The 24593-nt window shown below is 40.1% G+C and overlaps 1 pseudogene; it reads left to right on the forward strand.

Moving 5' to 3' along the window:
• The first annotated feature begins 27 nt into the window (after positions 1-27).
• The window catches only part of LOC101656103, an 84802-nt pseudogene continuing 60236 nt past the window's right edge, over positions 28-24593 (forward strand).

Consider the following 24593-nt stretch of genomic DNA (forward strand, 5'->3'; position numbering starts at 1 on the left):
AGCGTTAATCATGCCAATCCACTACAAATGGAATCATACACTCGAGCCAATCCAGTGACCGAGGGAGAGCTGCTGCCTCGCCCACCCCACCTGTGGAAGGAACCCTCTGCCACACCTGTGGCTGCCAAGGAGGTCCCGCGGCAGGGCCTTCTCCTTCCAGAGACCCCTCCCATGGCACCTGGAGGTCAGAGCAAGAGCTGTGAGGAGCCCCCACCTGCTTCCTCCTGACCTTCAGTTCACCTGTCGCCCCTAGAAAAGTCTGTTTTTCTTTACCTAAAAATAACCTAAATGCTTGCTTAAAAAAAAGAGTTATAACCTTAAAAAAGACATAGGAGCCAGTTCTACTCTGTCCCTATAGTATCACTATGAGACCAGTATGAACTGGATAGAAGTGATTTTTTCTTTTTTCCCCCTCCAATATGCATCCAAGTCTCATCCCTCTTGTTTCTGAGAAACTGATTTTATTTGTTTTAATCATATTTGTTTGGATTTCTTTACAGTCCAAAGGGTTGACTTAATAGCAAATAATAATGGTACTCTTTTTCATTGTCATTATAGTAGTAATTTTCAAAGTTTCAATTTAGTTGTTGGTGTTCTTGTTAAGGATTATTGAGCTCACTTTTACTCCTAACAGCTTTATGTGTAACAGAGAAAAGGCCTGTCCGGTCCTACACCATCCTCACCACTGTTACTGTGGTTAAGTCCATTATTGCAACCATTGTGCCACTCCATCTTGTTAAGGGTCTTCCTCATCTTCACTGTTGCTCTGCTTTACCAAGCATCATCTCCTTCTCCAGAGACAAACCCTCCTGATAAATTGCATGAGATGAGGTCTCACCATCCTCCCTTCCAACCAGCATTCTGACTGCACTTCCTCTAAGACAGATTTATTCATCTCTCTGGCAATCCATAGTATAGTCAACATTTTTCTCAAACACCATACCTCAAAGGCCTTGATTCCTAGTCAGTTTTCCAAATTAATTGTCTAGCTTTTCAAGTTTAATTGTAACTGTTAAATTCACCATCTTTAATTTATGACATCTGAAGAAGTCATAGGAGCTCTGGTGACATAGTGATCACAACTTAGGCTGTTAACTGCAGAGTGAGCGATTTGAAACCACCAGTCATTCCCAGGGTAAAAGATGGGGCATTCTACTCCCATGAAGAGTTACACCTCAGAAACACAGACGCAGCACTACTCTGACCTATTAGGTCACTGTAAGTCAACATCAACTTGGTAGCAGTTTTTGGTTTGGGATTGAGAAGAAGTCATCCATAAACTTCTGATATGCTATGGCACTTGTTCACATACTTTTGGGGACAATTTTCTTCTAAACAAACTAATCTGCACTTGCATAAACAAATGTATACTTTTCTTCAAAAGAAAACCTAGGCGGAGACTACTTATTTATTGGAAAGAGGTTACCGTTGCTTAAATCCTTTTTCAACTCCATTTTGGAACCACTGTGTGAGCTGGTTTTAAAAGCAAATGAAATTACACCTAATATTTGTCCTTTGTCTTATTTCATAATCAGACATTATTTATATACATATAAGTCTTTAAGACTATAGTATACTGTAACTTTTCTGAATTTAACTTTATAAATTCAAACTTTTATAAGTGATACAAAGATTTTGTGATTCATATAAAACAGATATTTTCAAAAATGCAGTTAGTTTATGCCATAAAGTTTCTATGTAGAAGCAGCTTACCTAGCTAATGTGCATCTTTACCTAATTGCTCAGAATCCATATCTCAATATGGAGATATTTTTAATCTTTATACAATACCAACAAAATATGTAAATTACTGAACAATACATAATTAATTAACTTAATATCACACACAAGTAAATTTAACTGTAGAATCTTCAAAAGGAGTTGCAGGGAACTGCAGAGTGCAAGCTGATTCAGAAGAGGCCTTGGAATAAGACAGAGCACTGCTGATGTCAGACGGATCTTGACAGAAAGCAGAGGATAACCGGAGATATGTTTTCCTGTCTTTTGTTAATTATGACTGAACGTATCATAACAAACAATAGATAGCACTGCCAAGCATGGAAATTCCAAACAATTAAGCTCATTTAGCATCTGCACCTAAACAAAGGAGTGGTCATTCCAGCAGAACAGAAGGAGACTGAGTCTTTTAAATTTAGAACAGGTGTGGGTCAAGCTTGCCTCGTTCCACCCCGCTTCTTCAATCTGTGTGCCAAGCCAATAACCTGAGAAACGGGACTTCATGAAGGTGGCCGTAGCAGGACTGCAGGAGGACCCACTAACAACGTCATATGCAAATGACGCAACCTTGCTTGCTGAAAGTGAGGAAAACTTGAAGTACTTACTGATGAAGATTTTTTTTGAAGACTACAACCTTCAGTATGGATTACACTTTGTTTATTTATTAGGTGTTTTTTTAATCATTTTACAGGGGGTTCATACAGCGCTTATCACAAATGGATTACACTTTAACATAAAACAAAAATGCTCACAACTGGACTAATCGGCAACATCCTGTTAAACAGCGAACAGGTGAGAGTCAGCTGGCTTTTGTTTTACTTTGCCCTCAAGCAATGCTCATGGAAGCACCAATTTGAATATAAACACCATATTACATTGGGCAAACCCGTTCCAAAAGACCTCTTTAAATGGATGACTGCAGATGTACACAGGTTAAAATGCAACACCTTATCATTTGATCTCCCCTTTGACTTATTTTAAACTTGTCCTAGTTTTTAATGCTCTCTGCTTTGTTTGATTGAGATGTTTCTCGTTTTATTTGTTTTGTTATTGTTGTTGGTTTCTTTTTGTTTTTAATGTTTTTCTGTCTATGAAATTCAGGATAGGTAAACCTATAGCGACAATAACTGGATCAATAGTTTCTTAGAGGTATGGAAGGGAAGGTTGAAAGGAAATGGGGAGCTGAGAGTAATGTGTACAAGAAAGAAGCTGTCAGAAAATTGATGGTGGCGATGACTACACAACTCTTTTTAATATGATTCAATTAGGGAACTGTATGATGTGGTAGTTACATAATATCGTGTCAACTTGAGGATATTAAGAGTGAAGTACAGCCAGATAAAGCCTGCTTGTGGGCATGGTCTTCTCATGAGAATTCTGGGAACTTCCTCTCTTCCTCCCTGGAGGCAGGATGCACTCTCTCTCTGCCTTGGTCTTCCTGTTGACAAGCCACGCTGCAGAGACCTGAGAACACAGCCCTGTGATGCTTCCACCACAATTGGATCCAAGACTTTCACGCACCAGCCTGTGATCTTCCTACATTAGGCATCACTGCGAGTGGCAACGTACATCTGAAGAAAAATTTATGAACTAGTGTCATACATATGGGTAAATAACAGACTTATGGACTTGTCTGGAGTAGGCTGGGTTTCCTCAATATATAATTGCTCTTTGATATAAAGTTCTTCCTTACACATATGAATGTCTCTGAATTTGTTTCTCTAGTCAAGCTGGACTATGATATGTAAAGTCTATGTTAATAAAATTGTTTTTAAAGACCTCATTAAAGTGTTTAAAAGATATGTTTTGCTTTAAAAACTAAGGTACCCCTACCCATGTGATGATATCTTCAATTGCTGTGTACACATGAAATACTAGACAATGAATAAGGAGGAAGTTTTGATGCAGTGGAATTTTAGTGTTGGCTAGGAATATTGACTGTACCGTGGAATCCCAGGAGCTTAAGTAACAGTGTCTTCGGAGAAGCCAGGTTGACAAAAATGTTGTCTTAGGTATGTTATCAAGGCTCAATCCATGAAGAAAGACCCCATGCTTGTTACAGTAGAGGGGTAACGACAAAGAGCAAGACCTTCAACAAGATGGACTGACACGGTGGCTGCAGCCATGGGGTCAACCCAGCAATGACTGTGAAGATGGCCCCTTCTCATTCTGCTGTACGTAAGACCTCATTCTGCTGTACGTAAGATCGCATTCTGTTGCACGCAGGGTTGCTGTGAGCCACAACCCACACGACAGCACTCTCCCAGCAACAGCAACTACCTCATATCCATAAAAAGTAATTTACATACATAAAATCTTTGCAGTGGACGCTTCTAAATGATTATAAAAATAATCAGAAGAGAGGCTCGAGGATTTTACAAACTGGAATGTTGGAATTGGCTAATCAATTCAACGGCATGGGATCAAATTACCATCTACTTGGTATAGAAACAAATAAAAGAGTTTTGAAACTGTTACTATGAATGCTTCAGCCACTAATAACTATACAAACAGCATATAAAAACTTAAAAGGAAGTTGAGAGTGTGAGTTGCCATGGTTTGAAAATGTTTTACATAAAATTCCATTTTTTAAATTAATTAAATTTGTATGCATACACTGTAAGACCAAACCAAAGGTGGAGGGGGTGTGGGGCATGGGGGAGGGAACAAGCAAACCCACTGCCATAAATCTATTCGGATCATAGCACATTATATCTTGTTTCACAAGCTGTAAATCCTTACAGATAACTGCCCGTCTTTTCCGTTGGCTTGCTCAGGGGTGTGAACTGCCCACCTCGCAGTTATCACTGAAACGCTGACCCAACAGTGTCAGTAGGGAAAGGATAATTTGCTATATTTTATGGAAGAAATTCCGTGTCTTGCTCAGAAATTCTCTACCTCTTGGGATTAGGAGAATTTGAAGAATGATTACTCACTCATCCAAGAAAAAATATTTCTATATGGAAACGAAATTTTGCACATAATGTCAGAGAATTTCAGACCTCAGAGAACTGCTCAGGGTTCCTAAATCCCGTAGACCAGTTCCATTCTCTCCTAGTTTGAAAACGTGTACATAACCAGAGTGGTGTCTCAACAACTATAAGGGTAAGCGGATTTTCCAGTTTCCATCATATGTAGAATTTTGCTTTGTAACACTCTGGATACAGAAAAATTGCAAAAATTTCAACTGCAACATCTTTTGGATCTAATCCATAGACAGTAGAACCCCAGACCTCAGACGCTAATCTGTTCTAGAAGGAGCATCAAGACGCGATGCAGTCAAGTTCCGAATCAATGTTTCCCATAAGAAATAACTGAAAACAGATTAATCCATTGGTAAAAACCAGCCAGATTGTACCCTAACCTTGCCTTTTTATACAAAACATGACACAGTAATTTCAAAGTAAGTAAATTCAGAGTTATTATAATTTAAATAAGAACACAACACTGAAAAGTTTTTAACAACTACAGTATGGCCCATACCTTGAGATGGATGAGGATCTGGATCTGTGGACAGGATGTGGAAAGGAGGTGTGGGGAGAGAGTCACTGTTTGGAAGGGGAATCCCCTTCCATAGAATCAACTGTTGGCTGCTTTTCAGGAGTTTTTTTTCCCTTCTTTGCCTTTTTCACTAGGCTGGCTTTCTCTTTTTAAAAAAATCCATCTGCTGTGGTCTGCTGTTGGCATTTCCTTAACTGTTTTCTAAAAAGGTTTACTAAATTATCAACAATATCGATAACACGGTTAACCAGTTCCTAATCATGATGGCTGTTTTCCAAAAACTTTCTTAGGACCCATGTTTTTTAACTAAAAACAGTACAAAAAGCCACAAAAACTAAGAAAATTAAAGCAAAACGCTTGAAACACAGCTGCAAACGGTTTAAACAATGCATACTAATAACGCTAACTAACGCTGTGACCGAAACATGACCTCCTTTTGTTTATCAAAATCACGTGTTGGGTCGGATTCCCTTGTGTTGTTGGAGCGCTGATGCAAAAATGTCTCAACATTTCACGTCGAAATCCGATTCTATCGAGTACCAGGGTTCTACTGTATATGCAGGTAATTTCCAGTAAAAGAATGTCTTTAAAATATATGTAGCTCCTTTCTACAGTATGATCCCATTAAGTTTGAGCATCCACTACATGCTTGCACAGAGTTCACTGTTAAGAAGACATGAGAGCCCTCTGACCTCGGCTTTGGCTACTTTTGGGGGCAGGCAGATCCGACTCCACACCTGTAAGGTGGAGGTCCGGCCGCCTTCAGTCTCATCTTCATCCTGAAACGAACCAATCCTCCCTAAGACGCTGCTTTTCTGCTGGGTTCTAACATCCACTTCAGGTGCCCCACGGAACTTACAATAATCATGCTATGGGGGCTTGTTGAGGGAGCTAACAAGTTACCACAAGGCACGATCAGAAAACATGAAAGATAAAGTCTTTGGTTCCCAGCAGGGCCTCTGCTCAGCCCATCGCCCCACGTCTTTGATCCCCACCATCTCCACTAGGCAGTTCCTTGCCTCTGCCCCCAAGAGGCAGGCAGCTCACCCCCCTCTAGGCCACACCTTCTCCTGGGTTCTGGTCCCACTGCTACGGCTTCTCCTGCCTCCACTGCTCCAGAGAGGACTCTTGCCTGGGATGCCTCCACCACTCTTCTCCTACAAGCTCTGTCCGCTGTTGGCTGTCCCGGGACGGCCTCGGGAGCGCTCTCTTCCCGCTTCTGAGAGACATCTTTCTGAGAGCCAGGGCAAGAGCAAAGGCAGCAGCCTCAGAGGCAGAGCCCTCTGCATCTCGTTTGCTCTGACCCACCCCATCATGTCGTTGATTACGGAGAACTGGATCGGAGAGCTACAGCAAGAAACTGAACGTCTCCACAACAACGCGTCTTTGTGCTGAGGACCGCCACGCTGAACTCATGAGGAGGAAATTGGGTCAGAGACCACAGGACATAATTAGCAGCATGCCATTGTACAGTAAGTGGCCTTCACTATATTTTTATCTATTTGACATGCAGTGATAACATTTCAAATGTATTAAGATGAATGGTCTAGTGGTTAAGAGGGTGAACATTGGTAATCAGTCTGTGAGAAATATTGCAGTAAGGTATGTGGAAAATATCTGGAACATATATTCCCCAGTGCAGAACTTATGCAGCTAAATAATACCAAATGTACAGATAAGATAATTATGTGAAAGTGGTTTACACTGTAATATGAGAGGCAAAACAAGGGATTCTTACCAGTAAGTTAGCTGGTAGCACAGAGGTTAAGGCACTAAGCTGCTAACCAAAAAAAAGCTGTTTGAACCCACCAGACACTCTGGGAAAACTTGTGTCCATTAGTTTCTGTAAAGATTTACAATCTTGAAAAACCTACGGGGCAATTCATTTCTCCTCCGACCTATAGCGTTACTATGAGTCACAATTAGCTGGCTAGTTGTGGATGTTGTTGGCTTATTATCAGTAGGGGTTTGTACTCAGATGCACAAACAGTAACATGAATGGGACAATTTCATTTTGAAGCTAACCTCAACAACGTTTCTCTAATGCATGAGGAGGAGCATGCTCTGGTTGGTGACCACATGTCCCGCTTTTGGCGGGACAGTCTCGGTTTTGAACAATTTTTCCCCCGCGTGCCACGGGCGTTTTAAAAAAAGTCCCGATTTTTGGAAAGAATGCACCAACAAGCTAGGGTATATGGTTTTCGCCTGCCATGTGGCTATTTCACCAGGATATGAGTTTTATCAATGGTGTCCCGCTTTTGTCCCATAGATAAACTTCACGTTGATATCATTAGAGAATAACTATGTAATGCTTGATTCATGATAAAGGGTTTTAGAAAGCTCCTTCATGATTGAGACATAGAAATTCTTCAGATTGGAAATGACACTTTTTAAATTGGCAGTAGCTTCTTCTAATCAACTGGTCACAGTACTGGCAATGATGTCCCTGGAACCATCTGAAAGAGCTGAAGGTCTAGCACCACAGCTCCTCCACCTCAAAAAGCCCTAATTTGGAGTGAAATAAATGTGAACAAACTACTTTTGAAACATGGAGGCCATGAAATAGGTTTATATTTCTCTCAAAATAGTCTGGAAAAGAAAATTGGAATTCACCGGAGAAGATTTTATCACTAGCAAATTCCAAGTACATATATCCTAGTAGCATTATTTCATCATTCTCAACCTGTATAGGATAGACTATTTTACTTGATATTAGGGCAAAATTGTCTCCCACCCCCCACCCCCCGCCCCGCCCCCTGCCCAAAGGCACTAGAAGTGGCTAAAACAATATTGACCTTATGTAGGCCCACTTGGAAAGGCTTTTACCTAGATAAGTGTTCAACCTTTCTTTCATTTATCAGGAACTCATTTGCATGAGTTTAGGCCTAACTTTTACCTTGAAGAACTCATGTAAGCTCAGAGATCTTATTGCTACTGATCAAATCCAAAAGAAAAACAAGAACTGAGTTACAGAAATCTATACAAAAAAAGGGAAATTACTTCCTCCAAGAAAATTACAGACATACCCTTAATTAATATTTTATACCATTCTTGTTTCAGAAAATGTAAAGAGATTAAGAGCTTGTGAATGTTTCAGTGCTCTAAACAGTTTTGATAAACCCATGAATTAACTGGCCACTATACAGTAACTGATGATAATTCCAGTTTCTCATCCTAAAGAACTGTCATAACTAAGGACTGAGGTCAGCTCAAACTGCAAAAAGCCTTTCAACCAAGTTCCAGTTCAGTAGTTTAAAGTGTCCATTAAGAACCCTAATTCCCTTGAATAGCCATTATCAATGGAAAGTCACTGTTTCCCCAAACCGGGCTCCTTCATTCTTTAGAGCAATCTCCTTAACAATTGTCTTTTCTTTCCAGAATTTGCTTAAAACATTAGTATTCTCTTTCATCTTTAACATCATCATACACTTATCACAAGTTTCTGGCAATTATTTTAAAATATTTCTAGCATTTCAGTAGTTCTTCTCATTGCTCATAACAATGATAATAGTTACTACTTCACGGAACTCCTAATGACCAAATAACTGCTCTCCCTGATTATGGTTTCCCCTTCTCTAATCCAGTTAAGATAACTGAATCTTTCTTATTATTATACTACTGTAATACAGTCCTCCATTACAGCCACTAATTCTGCTGAGCCATAAACAGTAAATTTATTTTTCTGAACACATAATTAGCAAACAGTAAGTATGAGCGTGGACATTCTTCCTTTCCAGAACCATGAAGTAAAAAAATTGAGGAGTAATATTTTTAACTAAATTGCTTCACTTTAATAGTGCTCCTAATTTATTTGCATCTGAACAGGTCTTCTTGGTGGGAAAAAAAAGACTGATTTTGACTATGGCATTCTTTTAGAAGAAAAAAATAGCTAATATTTTCTGAAATAATGAAGTTAAGGAAAATAAATGTGCCTTTAAATTAATGAAGCACAGTAGTTTTGCATGTTATTTCATTAATTGTTGCTATTGTTGCTGTCAACAATTGCTTCACTGGGAATTCGGTGGGGGTTACATTTCAGATTATTTGTACTGAGCAAACCCACCACAATGAGCCCTGGTGGCATAGGGGTTATGAGTTGGCCTACTGGTCGCAGGGTCAGCAGTTTGAAACGACCAGCCCTCTGAGGGAGAATGAGTGACCCCTTCATGAGGGCAAAGAGCAAGTCGGCTTTGCCCATGTGTTAATGGGATTGCTTGTCTTTTACTGGCTGAGATGTTGGAGTTGTCTGCACATTTCAGAGATTCGATCTTTGTCCATTGTGCCATGGCCAATGATTTTTCCTACTCTGTTAGTTCTCGTGCTCCTCTCTGGATGAAGTCTTTCTACGCACAGAGACATCTTATCTTTAGTACATCGCAGTCATCTATTTGGTCTTCTACTATGTGTGCTTATTTGGTTATGATTGATAGTATGTTTATTCCCTGCATTAGGGCGCCTAACCTTGTCGCTGTTTTCTCATTGGTGGTCTGGATACCTCTGGGATTTACACTTAAGTTTTAATCCACATTGCGTTTATTTTTGCATATAGGGTTAGTCCTGAACCCTGTTTTGTTTCTCTGCAGATGGAGATCTAGTTTTGCCAGCACCAGTTTCTGAAGAGGTTTTCTCTTTCCTCGTTAATATTTATTTTGGCCCTTTGTGGAAGATCAGTTGTCTTTAGGTGGATGTATTTATTTGGGGTTCTCTAGTCTGTTCTACTGGTCTGTGGGTCTATCCTTGTACCAGTACCGGGTAGCTTTAACTACTGTGGCTGTGTGATAGGTTTCGGCATCAGGAAGTGAAAGGCTTCCTACTTTTTTTCTTCTTAAGAACTTTTTGGCTTATCCTGGGTCTTTTTCTACAATACCCACACCCTAAATGTCTCTCAAATTAGCCACTCCACTCTAAACTCTCTCAGCTGTTTTAGGTAAAAAGTCTCTCCTAATCCTTGCCACTCCTCTTGCAGATTCTCACTCATTTTCTACATTGTCACTGAAGTTAGGATTCTAAAATATATGTTTTACTACAGGGAACTCCTATTTAAGTCTGTTCAATAGCTCGGCATTACCTGTATCCGTGTCTCAAAGCATATATTAGGATCACCTGCATCTGAAGAATCTGGAGTTCTTCGTTGTCATATAAATTCCCAGATCCTTCTTCAGATTGCTGAAGCTGAATTTCTAAGAATGGAGCCTGGAATAATAATTTTAATATAAAAAAAAACCCTACTGGCCTTCAGGTTAACCAGGAAACACATGCTAAAGTGCCCTCTTCCGGTGGGCTTTCTGACCTTTTCGATTCCTACTCCTTCCTCATACACAATTATTGCAGCCATTGAGAATGGCTTGTGTTCCCTTTGGCTGTGTGCTCTTTCATACATCTATATTTGCAAGCATGCTCTTACTTCTATCTGTGTTCCCTTTTGACACCATAGCTACATAGTAAATATCAGTCATCCTTTAAGATCCACAGGATACAACATTCCTGCTCTCAACTCTCCGGTCAGATTTAATCATTTACTTTTTATATATCCTATTGTCCCTCCTTCAGGAGCCCAAGTAGCAATAGTGGTTATGCATTGGGCTATGATCCTCGAGGTCAGCAATTCAAAACCAATAATTGTTCTGTGGGAGAAAGTAAGGGTTTTCTGCTCCCATAAACAGTTTGTTATGGGAACTCAAGGGGCAGTAGCATCCTGTATGATAAGATCACTGTAAGTTGGCATTAATGTGATGGCAGCAAGAGAGAGTGAGAGATGAAACAACATTTGTTAAAGGATGATTGTTTAAATAAATGAGAAGAAGAGAGTGAGAAAACCACAGAGTTAAATTATTTGAAATAATGCCTTACTAAGCAATTCACTGTAAATGTAATATTATGTTGCACATTTAAATTTAATAATAAATGTCCTCTTAATTCAGGGCTATCAAATTATCAATTTGATTTTTGATTCTCTCTCCGGTTTGTTTGTTTTTCACCATCTGCCAGACTGGCTTAATTATAATTTCTACCTCAAGGTAGTAAAAATTAATTGATTTGCAAATAATGATAAATTAGTTAATGTTCATAAAATGCCCTCATGAAGAAAAGCACTCCATCACCTCTAAGTGGTTTTATATATTAGAAAATAAAAGGCATGCTATCAATATCTAAACCATACCTATGATTTATGCCTTAAACACAATTATGCTTTTTTCTGTGTCTAGTTCTGAAATTCAACTCTGCTTTCCATTCTTACAGTGATTGTACACCATTGCTACTGTGATAAGATGTTATATACAGGTCAGAAAACAATACTGAGGTTTTTACATTTTAAAGGAGTTGGCTCAGGGAGTCAGATCACATCTTCATGGGAAATCTGGGCACCACAGTGGCTAGAAGAGGAGGCCACATCTGCCACCATGGCAGATTGGCCAGGGAACCTGTTTGCCCTACTTCACCATCACCAGGATCCTCAGGGAAGTGCTCCCGGATGGACAGTGCCAGCCTCTCCAAGGACGCCCAGAATGCGTCTTCCACACCCAGCGTCTTCTGGTTGGGTCCTGTAACCTGTGCCCACAACTTCCCAAGGGAAGAGAAGCACAAAACACCCAGGGGCAGGGAAGTGCTCTGGAGCCCAGCAGTTCGTTCCTCCATAGAAAGAGGCTGTGGAAGTATACAGGCAGGAGCCAAGAGGCAAGAAGGAAGATTCAGAATAAAGACCAAAAAACAGATTCAGAAGACCAAGACAAAAGCAGGATATGGATGGCTCTGGGGCTCACGCTTAATCTAGACCTAAACTAAGAACAATTCATTGTTATAACTTGGCCCTGCTTGATGCTGGAATTCAAGAAAAGATTGCTGAATTGATGGGTGTTACAGCAAACAAGGTGTGATAACAAATTGTGGCAAACCTAGATGGTGCCCAGATATTTTTTTAAAAACTGTTTGGGGTCTTGAAGGCTTGTGTTCAAACAAGTAGCCATCTAAGTGAGCCATCAGCCAAACCCACATGGAAGAAGCACACCAGCCAGTGTGATCTAAACATTATAAATAATAAAAACCAAATCTAAATGAGAGAATCGTACTGGAACTTAAATTGTGAATACTCAGTTTGCAGAAGGCTGTGGATGATAGTGGGAGGAAAAATCAATTTGCAGGATCCACACCTGGAGTAAGCCTCCAGTGACTTCTCTGTGAGCAGTGTGCAGGGGTGGATATTTTGTTTGCTTGTGACTGTTTTTCTGTCAGTGAAATCCAGGATGGGTAAAGCTACAGAGATATTTACTGCATTGGTGCTTCCTTGAAGGATATGACAGGGGCGATTGCAGGGACAAGGAGCTGATAAAAAGGAGTACACGAAAGAAGCAAATTGATTGTGAAGATGATTATACAATTCTTTTTAATATGATTGAACAATTGAATTACATGATCTATGAATTATATGCCAATAAAATTGTTAAACAAGGAAAAAATGTGCAGGCATGAGGACAACAATGAAGATGAGAAGGTTAGAAGAAGAACACAATGAGGAGGATGTAGTGGACAACTGGATGGGATGGGCAGACTCTGGCTCTTAGAAGGTATCACTCTGACGTGTGGGACACACTTAGGCGAGCAGAGTGGTCTTCAGCAGACAGACCCGAGAAGATGGAGCTAAAAGTGGAGAGCGATACCATCAAAACCAGTGCTTCCTAGACTAAGCACCTGAGTAGCAGGACCTTGTTTCACTTAATCCAACTGATGGTTACGACGTTTTGACAAATGGGTGTCTGAGAAGCTAATGAAATTAGCCAATTTGATCTCTGTTGTTCAGTTATATGTATGATTAAGCTGATTTTGACCTTCGGTTCCTTCTTCCTCCCAACTCCCCTCAAATAATACTGCTTCCCCAAAGTAAGACATCCCCTGAAAATAAGACCTAGCACATCTTTGGAGCAAAAATTAATATGAGACACTGTCTTATTTTCGAGGAAACAGGGTAGCTTCCATCCTTCCGGCTGTGTTTCAGATCACAGTCAGTTGAGGCTCGGGAATAATTGGGGTTTTGATCATGGTCCACCTGTGTTTGATCATATGGTACCTGGAAGTACACACTTATTAAGAGATGTGACAGTGGTTAACTTTGGGAGACTACTAAAGTGCTGATGAGAAAAATGAAAGCTGATGTCTCTCTGCTTGTCAGTGAGTCTTGATACACTTCTGGACCTACAGCCCTTTGATATTACACGTAGGCTTGCCACCTGTGGGTGGTTGCCCTCTGGGCAGACATGTTTTTTAATTAGCACTGTAGACAATGGGTGTCTTTAGTCAAGCAATGGTTCCAATCCCTTAGTCTCACAAAAAAAATGTTTGCTCTTGGATGAACCTCATTATCTGCCACTGTACATCTTTTTAGGATTTATCTTCAGATCCAACTTGTTCCACCTGCTCCTAACCCTGCCTCTGCCCTGTTTCTGATTCCCACATTTCTTCTGCGTGTCGCACATCTGCCAGTACAGGAATATTGATAAGTTGCTTAAAAGCTAAAAGTGAACGTTCCTCTGATTCCTTAGTTATAATCTCATGTCTTTTAAAAATGATTCTGTAACACTTTTCTAATCTTCAGAGATATCTGATGATGCTCAGAAATCTAATTTCTCCAAACCATCCATCCTCTTTAACTGCTTCTAAAGTATCTCTGTTGGCCTTCCTTGACCTTCTTCTTTTCCTCTTCAGTGCTCCAGGCACGTCTTGCCTCCATGTTGAACATTTGGAGTTTGATGCTGTGAACTTATCGAATGAGTGAGTAGAAAGTTTGTTGATAAATGAAGACTCTTGAGAAAGCTATATGATGTGTTGTATAAATAAAAGGCATACTTTTAGAAGTGAAAAAAGGAGGTTGGCATATTTGGGTTCTTTTTAGGAAGTGAAGCACTCTAGTATAATATTTACCCACTGATACTGGCCTGGACTGGCTAAGAGACTGCTGTTATGGGCTAGATCTGAGAATGGTACATCCAGCTGCAGAGACATCCAAACCCAAAGTGTTGGAAGAGTGAGACATCATGCCAAGAGCAACCCAGAAACAAGTGGAGATTATGAAAGGTCAGTTACCTGACTATCTCCTACCCAAAGTGTGTTTCAAAAAGAACACATAAGAGGAATTTATGACTATATAAAGATGAATATGCAAAGATGAGTCAGAGCAAAAGTTGTGGTTCCTTTTAAGTACAGTCATTTATTCTGTTTTTCGTATAAAATGTGATTTCACTCATGAAACTGAGTTAATATTACATGGTATTCCTTGGAAATCTTTATTTCTGACCCTTCATTCATGTAAATTTGTTCTTAATAGTTGCCATCAGATCAGCTTTGATGCATGGTAACCAATGTACAAGCTTAATTTTAATTTTTTTTAGTAATGCATTAAATTTATCACTTTTGGTAATCAACACAATATATCATTTTACCTTCACATCTGTTAATACTTTGAGGAGAATTTTTGGAAACTATTTTTAAAAATAATGTTACAGATATAAAAAGAGAATGTATGATAATTTTATTATGATTATATTTTAATAGAATTATTTTAATTTGTTATTTTTTAAGGTTACTACCAGATTTAACATTCTTGTGTTTGTCTGGGTAGACTAGAGAAACAAATCCATGGACACACATATGTGTATAAGAAAGAGATTTATATACAAGAGCAATTGAACATTGAGAAAACATCCCAGCCCACTCCAGATCAAGTCCATAAGTCCGCTATTAGCCCATATGTCTGATACCAATCTATAAAGTCTTCTTGAGACTCACAAAACACATGCAGTGATGCTGAATGTGGAAGATCACAGGCCAGTGGGTAGAAAGTCTTTGGATCCAGTGTCATTGGAAACACCTCAGTGCTGGCAGGGGTCTCTGCATGGCTTCTCCAACACCCAGAGCTGCATCAGGGTGGATCCATGTGTCTGGTCAGCTGCTATGTCTTCCATGATGTGAGCAGAGAGTCTCCCACCTCCAAGGAGGAAATACAGGAATTCCCAGAATCCTTAGGGGAAGGCTATGCCCACATAGAAGCCTCATTGACTATGACCTGATTGACAGGCTAGACTCCACCCCTACACACTTAATCCTTAAATTGACAATTATATGACTACCACAGACCACTTAACAGTTTTGGTAACCAACACAATATATCATTTTACCTGCACATCTATTAATACTTTGAGGAGAATTTTTGGAAACTATTTTAAAAAATAATGTTACAGATAAAAAAAGAGAATGTATTATAATTTTATTGTGATTATATTTTAATAGAATTATTTTAGTTTGTTATTTTTTAAGGTTACTACCAGATTTAACATGCTTTAATTTGTAGATGCAAGATTTAATTTTATTAGTGCCTTCTGCTCAAAATATCCATATAAAATTAGGACAAACAAGTGAAAGAAATCATATACATGACAACAATTTTAAAATGTAAAACGTTCAAAGAATAAACAAATGATTGCATATACATTTTTGTTTCACTATTTATGTGAATGCTTTCACTCTGAAATGTTATAAAACTGTAGAATGATCAGTTACTCACTGTGTATGTGGAACAAACAATGTCATTTCATTCCTATATGCTTTCCACATGCCATTTCCAGAACATCAAGAACAGTTATTTAAACCATTTGCTGACAAAATTATCTCGTGGTTTTGCCATTTCCTCTCAAAACCATATCTGGAGCATCTCTGTGTAATCTCCTTTGGGAACACATTCCTTGAAAAGATATTTTCCATGCTGACCTAGTGCCTTTTGCCCCATGAAATTAAATGCTGTCTTCACAGCCCCATGTTTATACTGCAGGTTCTGTAACTTTAACATTTTTATTTAATCCTATTACATAATTCCTGTTCAATTCCTCATCAATCTATATTTTTATGCAAGGTTTCCCAGGGGAAATTATTGAGGTAAAGTTTTACATGAAGGAGTCTATTAGGCAGAACTGCCAAGAGTAATGGTTATAAGGAAAAGAGGGAAAGGGATTGGGAAGAAGGAGGATGTGAGCTGTGGTACTATTGTGCAAGATATCTCAGATGATTCACTATGGGCCTCTAGATACCTTCAAGGCATCACTACAGGGCTGTAGAGTAGGAGGACTTCACCAGGTGACACCAGCAGAGGGAGTGGCAAAAAAGTCTATAACACGTGTGCACAGTATTTAGTTAGAACTATATGATTTCTATAGGATAAAATTTTTGCAGCTTTATTATTTTTATTTACAATATGTTATAGAAAGGAAACTTATACAAAATCCATTGATAATTAGAAGATGAAATGTGCCCACAATGACCTTATGCTTAACAGAATGAAATACCTGCCGGATCCTACATCATCCCCACAATTTTTCCCATGTTTAAGCCCATTCTTACAGCCATGGTATCAACCCACCTCCTTATGGGCCTTCTGTTTTAATACCCCTCTACTTATCAAACATGATGTCCTTTTCCAGGAACTGGTATCTCCTGACAACATGTCCAAAATATGTAAAACAAACTCTTGCCAGGCTTGCCTCCCAGGAACACTCTGGCCCTGTTTCTTCTAAGACAGATCCATCTGTCTGTTTAGTAGTCCATGGTACTTTTAATATGCTTCTCCAGCATCGTAATTCAAATGCATTGATTCTTCTTTGGTCTTCTTTATTCAATGTCCAACATCCACGTGCGTAGGAGGCAATTGAGAATACCGTCGTGTGACAGGTTTATTGTGCTAAATAGGTCTCCATAGGAACATGTGGGCAGAATTTAGTCAGGTCACAGCTTGACTGGAGGGCAAGCGAGATAAATACTTTCTGCAGGCAGTATAACATCTCTCTTCCTACCTGGTGATTGGACCAACATGCTGCTGCTTGAGCTAGTTCTTTGTATAAACTATGCTGCACTACCTGTCGGCCAAGCCAACCCATAAATAATTTAGCTGAAACTTCAGGCTCCTTTGATGCCCACTTGACCAAGCTACTTGAGTTTGAGATCCCATCTGGGCCTGCTTTGCTAAACTCCAGAGCTACTGACACTTGCTGCCCCACCCTGCCTGTCTTGCTTGAGGGCTGACTCTACTTTCTGCTTCCTTGACCTTGGACTGGCAGCCCAAGTGAGTTGAAAGACCTTCAATGTATTAACTGTTCCATGAAAGTGAGTTGAATTGAGCCCTCTGTACTGCTTTGTGGTCTAATTAGCTGTTATATTCCTTCTTGCTGTATAAACCTATCCTTTTATATATATAATCATAAGTGTCCTGATTTTGTTTCTCTAGAGAACCCTGCCTAACATACATAGCTTGGGTCAGGTACATCCTTGCTCTTCAATACTCTAAAAAGGTCTTGTACAGTAGATTTACCCAATGCAATTTGTCTTATGATCTCTAAACTGCTGCTTCCATGAACGTTGCTTATGAATACAAGCGAAACAAAATCCTTGACAACTTCAACTTTTTCTCCATTTATCATGACATTACCTATTGGTCTAGTTATGAGGATTTGAGTCTTCTTTATATTGATTTGCAATCCACACTGAAGGCTATAATACTTGATCTTCATCAGCACTGCCTCAAGTCCTCCTCACTTTCAGCAAGCAAGATTGTGTCATCTGCATACCATAGGTTATTAATAAGCTTTCTTCCAATTCTGATGTCACATTATTCTTCATATAATCCAGCTTCTCAGATTTTTCACTCAATATATGGTTTGAATAAGTATGGTGAAAAGATACAAACCTGACACAAATCTTTCCTGAATGTAAACAATCCAGTATTCCCTTGTTCATTTTGCACAATGCCTCTTGATCCGTGTACAAGTTCCTCATTAGCATGACGTGTTCTGGAATTCCCAATTTTCTCAAAGTAATCTATAATATTTTATGATCCATATAGTCAAAAGCCTTGACAAAGTCTATAAAACACAAGTAAACATCTTTCTAGTATTCTTTTCTTTCAGCCAAGATCCATCTGACGTCAGCAATGACATTCCTTGTTCCACATCCTTTTTTGAATCCAGCCTGGACCTCTGGAAACTCCCTGTCAATGTACTGCCATAACGCTTGTTGGACCACCTAAAGCAAAATTTTACTTGCATGTGATACCAATGATATTGTTGTATAATTTGAACATTTGTTGAGTTACCTGTCTTTGAAATGGGTACAAATATGGATCACTTCTAGTCAGTTGGCCAAGTAGCTGTCTTCCAAATTTCCTAGCATTGATGAATAAGTGCTTCAACATCTTGATGAAACATTTCAATTAGAATTCCATAAATTCCTCGAGTCTTGTTCTTGGCTAATGCTTTCAGTGCAGCTTGCACTTCTTCCTTTAATAACATTGGTTCTTGCTCATCTGCCACATCTTGAAATGGTGGAATGTCAGCTAGTTCTTTTTGGTACATTGACTGTGTATTCTTTCCATCTACTTTTGATGCTTCCTACATCATTCAAAATTTTGCCAATAGAATCTTTCAACATTGCAACTTGAGGCTTGAATTTTAGTTCTTTTTAGTTTAAGATAGGTTTATTTTATTCTTTTTATTTTTCCAACTCCAGGCCTTTGCACATTTTACTTGTTTTCTTGTGGTGCCCTTTAAATTTTTCTGTTCAGTTCTTTGACTTCATTCTTTATTCCATTTGCTTTAGCTACTCTATTATTAAGAGCAAGTTTCAGAGTCTCTTCTGACATCCTGTCTTTTTAATGACTTTTTGCCTTCTTCATGAATAATGTTTTTGTTTTCCTACCACAGCTCATTAGGTCTTCATATGATCCAAAAATTCCATTATTGGAATCTAGGTATATAGATGATGACGTCTATAGGCGTAAAGCAGTTGGAACACAGACCAAGGCAGATAAAGTTATAGAATGATGTGTAAGTGTGTGTGTTTCAGGCAAGAGGGTTGGGAGGCAAGAGTAGGCAAGACAACCTGGAATGACTGAGCAATACAGTCATATAAATTCATTTGCTTCCCTCTCCTTCTTCCCCCAGTCCCTGGAGGACATTATGTTTGGTCAAATGGACAGGCAGCAAAAAAAGATGAAAGCCAACAATCAGATGGCTTCACAGTGGCTGCATCAAGGGGCTCAGGCATTGAAACAATTGTGAGGATGGCACAGGACCATGCAGTGTTTCACTCTGTAGTGTATAGGGTTGCTATGGGTCTGAGCTGACTTGATGGCACCTAGGAACAACAACAATCCTCTTCCACCAATCACAAAAGAATACATAATGCCAAATAGCCAATACAAGGAAGAATTGAATGGCTTACATAATTTTCGAGTTTAGTTATATATTTTTTTCATTCTTATTAATTATGTATGTATTCATAATCCTGAAATGTTCTGCTAATAACGTTTTTTAACCAGAAAAAAAAGAAACATTTTCCCCTTAAATACTAGAACCTTCTCTTTCCTAGATTATTCCAAAATTAGATAATCTACTAATTATGATTCTCTGGACAAAGTAATAAACTCATCTCCAAATAATTATTATAAAATGTCATATTTCCAAACCAGTTCATCAAGGTCATATTCCTAGTGATATGCATTTAAATAAGGGGCACATTGTTACATATAAGCAGTACTGATGATGTCGTGGATTATGCATTGATCTGCTACTTGCAAGGTCAGTCGTTCAAACCCACTAGTCATTCCACAGGAGAAAGATGAGGTTATCTGCTCCTAAAAAGATTTACAAGACTTGGAAACCTGAAAGGGGAGTTTTCTACTCTGTCCTAAAGGGTGGGTGTGAATTGTAATCAACTCAATGGAAGTTGGTTTGGGGGTGTTGCATATATTTTTGCTAAATAATGTTATTCTTATCAGTTTGCTATAACAAGAATTTCATTATCCCTTAATTCCCTTTGCCAGTTATTGAGTTACAGTCTTTCAACTCTAAGTGCACCCATCTATTCTACTTTCTGTGATACTGGGGCTGGGATTCAGCAGACAGAAGGTTCTTTTCCGGCTGTTGGGTTCTTCCCATGGCACGAAGACTAAAAGGTAGGATGAAAAGAGAACCTACTGCTTGTTATTTGCCTCTTCTTCCTATGAACATTGCGCAGAAGCAGTGGTTTGGTCCAGTCACAGTTAGTTCACTTCTATTCTTTTTTCTCACCCTATAACCGGCCTCATTGGGACCTGTGAGTCACCAGCACCAGTTGAGATTTCTGAACCTTGCCTCACCTAGCATCTTCTCTAAGCTCCGGGGTTCCCTTTAGGTTCACTTTGCTTCTAACCCTGAAGATAGTGACTGTTGCTGGCATTTCTACCTCTATGTTACCGTTGTATCTCCTTTTCATTTTTCCCACCCCAAAACACTATTTAACCAATTCCCTGTGTTAAACTCTTTGTTAAAACAGCTGATATGATTTCTGATTTCCTGAACAGTCCTAGGCAAACACATTCCTTCTTTCTCACCATGGCATCATCCCCACTCCCATCTGCTAACTCAAATTGATCTCTTTCTCACCAGAAGAGCAGTCTTTCCCACAGACACAAATTTTCTTCATGCAGCATGACTCAGAATCTCAGTGAAATAGAGAAGATCAATTTATTTGTGCACTGTCTTGGGTCAGGGGCAACTGTGCTAAGCATGCTAGACATATCTTTCTGTGTCATCAAAAGTCTGCTAGGGAAAATAAGCTTTACAGATGGTTGGGGTGGAGGAGGTGACTGTGGTATTTACATAATCTGGTGTCAATTTGGGACTTGAGAAGATTAGAAGTGAAGGGGTGGAGTCTAGTCTGTCATTTGGGTCATAGCCAATGAGGCCTCTGGGCATGGTCTTCCCCTGAGGATTTTGGGAATTCCTGTATTTTCCTCCTTGGAGATGGGAGACACGCTTTCTCTCTGCTCACTCCCTTAGAGACACTACTGATAAAACACCTGGCACTATGCTGATAGACCCTATGCTCTGGCAACTGGAGGAGCCATGCAGAGACCCCTGCCAGTGCTGAGATGCTTCTACTGCCACTGGATCCACAAGATTTTGCACCCACTGGCCTGTGATCTTCCTTCATTAGGCATTATTGCATATGTTTCATGAATCTGAAGAGGACTTTATAGATTGGTATCAGATATATGGGCTAATATCAGACTTATGGGCTTGATTTGGGCTGTGCTGGGATATTTTCTCAATACTCAACTGTTCTTTTATATAAAGTTCTTTCTTATATACATATGCATGTTTATGAATTTGTTCTCTAGTCTACACAGACTAACACAGTGACGCAGCCACAAAATGCAAAGCCCTGTATATCCAGTGATGTGATATTTGGAGAAAGAGGGAGTTGTTAGACTTCAGCAAGCCGAGGGGATTTCCAGGAGGAGTAGCAAGTTGGCCTGAGTCCTAAATGATGGAAAGAAGGTTATGAAAATATTGAAGAGCCAAAGGGCATTTGGAGCACAAGGACAAATTGTAACAAAAATGAATGTAATCATTGTGGGGGTAGTTTGGGGATTCATCTACTCTTTCCTCCTTTATTCTGCATGTATTTTTAGGGCATTCTAGATGCCAGGCCCTCAAACATTCCATGGAAGACCTCGAGATCTATTTGGTGACCAAGAATAAAAGAGCAAAACGAACAAACCTCTACCCCTGCCAGGTTCCCCTTCTAATGTGGGCTCGCTTTCTAACAATGGAAACAGCCAAATGATTGTGTGCAGAGATGTATGTGTGTCACGGTACCAGGTCCTAGAAATAGAAGTTCCTGCAGCTGTAAGAGATAGAATGGAAGTCACCAAGAAAGCCAGGGAGAAAAGGTCCTTCAGGGCAAGCCGCTGGTGAATGCAGAGATGCGGGGGAGAAGGAACAGGTGGCGACAAGGACCCGAGGGGAGGGGTTTTGTGGTTGGATGGCCAACAGGGAAGCAGAGTATGAGCCTATGAAATCACATCCATTGTCATCTTACAGGTTCACATAATTAGAAGCACTAATTATATTCAATATAAGGAAACTTCAAAAATTGCATACACATTTTCCACAAAAATTCGGTTTCAGTTTTCCATGAACTCTTTGAAGCTCCCTTGTATGTAGGAAGAGAGCCAATAAAAACACAGGAGAGAAACTACTCATGCCCCCTTCTCTTTTTGTAAACCAGCAGCCATTGGTCAGATTTTTAGCTCCAGAAAATAATGTTTCAGGCCACAAGCCGAGAGAAATAAAAAGATATCTCTTTACTCCAGTGTGCTACAGCGAAGTTTTGCTCTGTAATGAGTCTGCAGGGGAGAAAGAAGCAGGAACAATATCTGATGTGGAAACGGCAAACCAGCTCTCTGGAACAAGGCATTTTCATTTCACATGCAACGGGCAAACCGATGCTACACTCCTTTGCTAGGAAATCCAGTTTGTCTTTAAAAAGTATGAATTTATTAAGAATTCAGATGACTTGGTTATAGAAAACAGTTTTCACTTTGGGGGTAATTAATGTAAATATTGCATGCAGCAGAAAAATGATGATAACACCTTCTTTATTTAAAACAGGTTTAATTACTGTCAAGTGCTATAACAAGTGGCAATCTCCTCCTGCTAGCCTCCCTCCTGGCACCGTGTGGAAAAGCTCCCTGCTGCCTTGTTTACCTGCAGACTTTAGCATCTCCATGCACAGGAGGGAGCTTATGCTTTCTTTCTAAAGCTATTGCTTTCTTTTCCTTCAGAGAGCATGTCTTTTTCTTTCAGTAAGGGAGACAATTCCCAAAGCCTCCAGAAAAGTCTTTCCTTGTAGACAAGTTTTGTGTTTTGCACTCCTTGCAGTGCCCTGCACAGACCCACTGCAGGTGGACGGGCCTGACAGTCGGAGCAGGAATGTAGGTCACCTCTGCTGGCCACTGGCCACTGCCTAACGACCGGACGGACACCTCTCCCTGCTCATTCTGCCTTTGGATTGACTGGGCAGGGGTGCCAAACAAGACAAGAAATGGGTTGGGGGGTCAAAAGCTACTGGGAAAGAAAGGAAGAAAGGAAAACAGAGAAGGTGTATGAGGCTTACAAAATGGCCAATAGAGAAGCTGACTTCCTTGGCAGGGAAAAGGCATGTCTGGGTAGCATTCGCCGTTAGGAAGAATCTAGAGTTAGTGAGGAATGCTTCCCTGCGTCGTTGACATTTGTATACACTTACCAATTATCCAGCAAGGCACGTGAATTTTCTTCGTTATCACCTATACAAGGGGTTTGACATCATTGTCTTAGAACATAGAGGAGGTTTTAAAGGTAGAGCTTCAGATAAATGTTCTTCTAGCGCGTGGCCAGTGGTTGAATTCTATGATACGAGTATTCAGAGTTAACTCCACTTTCTTGTAAGGCCGTTCAAACTCACCAGCTCCTCCACTGGGATTGCCTGTTGCCATGAAGATTTCCCACTGGGAAACCCTGTGGAGCCCTTCTCCTCTATCCTACAAGGTGCCCAAGCCACTCGCTAACAGTGGGTTTGATTTTTTTGGTTTCTGCAATGTGTCAGAAGTCTTTACGGTGGTTATCTGGCAACAGGATAGTAAGAGGATGAAATGATTTCACATCAAAGGCCCCTTCTTCCCCATAGCTTTTCTAAGGACTTAAAGGAGCGTGGTGGCGTCGTGGGTTACTAGTTGAATGGCGAGCCACAAGGTCCATGGTTTTGAAGCCACCAGCTACTCCATGGGGGCAAAAGGAAGCTTTCGCTCCATCAAGATTCCCAGGATCAGGTTAAGCAGTGGGCTGCTAACTGAAAGGTCAGTGGTTCGGACCCCTGGAAATAAACAAGGCAATGTCCCTCTGTAAAGTTGTGCAGTCACAGGAACCCCAGGGTGTAATTCTACTCTGCTCTATAGCCGCACTAGGAGGTGGAGTCAACTGAATGGCAGTCTGCCTGATAGAGACCTGGTGGCACAGCGGTTAAGGCACGTAGCCACTAGATGAAATGGCTGCAAATCACACATGAGTCTCTGAGAAAGGTTACGGTGTCTGTTTCCAGGAAGACCCACAGCCTTGGAAACTGTGAGGCACATCCAGCCTGACATCCAGGCTCACTGCTAGTCAAATAGATACCGCGGCAGTGGATTTTTACAAAAATATTGTCTTCCGGAGGTTCACGAGTTACAGAGAATCTATCATGTTAACATAATTTTGCTTGAATCTGCAGGTTCCATAAATAAGAGAATTGGCCAAATATTAACATCCCTATGGGAACAAAATCCAAACCAAACCAGTTACCATCTAGTGGGGTCTGACCAGGGAGCCTGTTGAGTAAAGTCGAATGGTCCCGTGGACTTTCCCAGGTGACAATCTTTACAGAAACAGATCACCAGATCTTTCTCACAGGGAAGTAGGTGGGTTAGAAGCACCAACCTCCGGGTTAGCAGTTGAATGCATAGCCACGGACTGCCAGGACATTTC

Source organism: Echinops telfairi, unplaced genomic scaffold (genome assembly GCF_000313985.2).
Source record: "Echinops telfairi isolate 266 unplaced genomic scaffold, ASM31398v2 ScPeMD7_9;HRSCAF=40, whole genome shotgun sequence".
NCBI lineage: Eukaryota > Metazoa > Chordata > Mammalia > Afrosoricida > Tenrecidae > Echinops > Echinops telfairi.